Below are 1,957 nucleotides of genomic sequence, written 5' to 3' on the forward strand. Positions count from 1 at the left end.
ATGCTGCTTGGCCTGCTGTGTTCATCCAGCCCTGCACCTTGTTGTCTTGGATTCTCCAGCATCTGCAGTTCCTACTATCTCTTAAATGGGAGACTGTTTACTTTCAAACAGTGTGCCCTGGTTCTAGATTCCTCCACCATGTGACAATCCTCTACACTGACAAACCCCTTCAGAATCTTTCTTTTTGTTTCAGTAGATCCCCTTTCGTTCTTCTAATGTCCAATTCACATAGGCCAACCTGTGCAAGGATTTTTCAGAAGTCAAACCCCACCTCCCAGAAATCAGCTGAGTGAACCTGCTCTGAACTGCTTCCAATGCAAGTCTATCCCGCCTTAAGTAAAGTAACCAAAACCAATCATAATGCACTGTGTCTGATCTCACACCTATACAACTTTATCAATATCTCCACATGGTTATATTCCATTACCTTTGCAGTAAAGACTGATATGACATTTTATACTGTTATATTCCCTTTTATGATTCATGTACAATGATAGCTAGTTCCCTATATGCAACAGCCTGCCATGTTTTTGCCCACACACTTCACCAATCTATGTCCCTTTGTAAACTGCTTATACTCTCATTGCAACTTGCTTCTTCCCTAACTTTGTATAATCAGCAAATTTGGCTTTAATATAATCTGCCTTTTCATTCAAGACATTAATGTTGATTGTAAATATTGAGGTCACAACACTGATCCCTGTGGCACCCCATTAGTTACAGTTTGCTATCCTGAAAATGACCCATTTATCCTGATTTCTGTTCCTGTTACTTGGTTTATCTATTCATGCCAATGTATCAGCAGGATCACCTATCTTCTGCATAATATGTGATGCGGTACCTTATTGAATGCCTCTTGTAAATACAAGTACACTACATTGACTGGCTCCCCTTTCTCCACCCAACTTGTCACATCCTCAAAGAGTTCGAATGAATTCTCCTTTTACAAAACCACATTGACTCTGCCTGCTTTTATTATCTAAATGTCCTGCTATCACCTGCTTAATAATGGCTTCTAGCATTTCTCCATTAACAGATGGTCAGGCTGACTGGTTTATAGTTTCCTGCTTTCAGTTTCCTTCATTTTTTGAATATGTGACATTTGCAGTTTTTCAGTCCATGGAATATTTCCAGAATCTTGGGGATTTTGGAAGATCACAACCATTGCATATATTATCTCTGCAGACCTTTCTTTTCAGACACTAAAATGCAGGGCATCAGCTCCAAAGACTAATTGACCTTTAGTTTCAGATTTCTTTTTATTGTTAATGATTGTTTTAAGTTCCTCCCTCACTTTTGCCTTTTGATTTTATCATATTCCTGGGATGTGTTCCCTTCTGTGAGGACAAATACAAAATACTTGCTCAATGTCTCTGCCATTTCTGATTATTAATTCCCCAGTCACACTTTCCAAAGAATTTATGTTTTCTTTAATTATTCTTTGTAAACTCTGAAGCGCAGTTTTTACTAGCTATTTAATACTTCAGCCAGTTTTCCTTTATGTAATCATACATTTCTGGTTTCTGAAAATTTTCTAATCTTCTGGTCTACCGCTAATATTTCAAGCATTGTACGACTTGTCGCCATCCTTAACTTTCTTACTGATCATAAACGTTGCTTCTTTACCATTGAGTTCTTTTTCAGTTTATCAGGGCTAATGAATATGTCCCCACATTTTCACATCAAAAGGATTTACTTAAACTATCAACATTTGTATCTTTTCGCCAAACTATCAAGACTGATGTATCTACCCCTAGACAGCCAAAGCTGGTGTATTCATCCCCAGATTATCAGGGCAAGTTTATGTATGTACCCCCCAAGCATTAGGGCTGGTGTATTTACCTGTAAATAATCTGAGCTGGTGTATTTATCTCTAGACAGTCCAGGGGTAAATACACCAGCCCTAATATCTGGGGGTAAATACATCAGCCCTAATTCCTGGGGGTAAATACACCAG

Source organism: Rhincodon typus, chromosome 25 (assembly GCF_021869965.1).
Source record: "Rhincodon typus isolate 14 chromosome 25, sRhiTyp1.1, whole genome shotgun sequence".
NCBI classification, from domain to species: Eukaryota; Metazoa; Chordata; class Chondrichthyes; order Orectolobiformes; family Rhincodontidae; genus Rhincodon; species Rhincodon typus.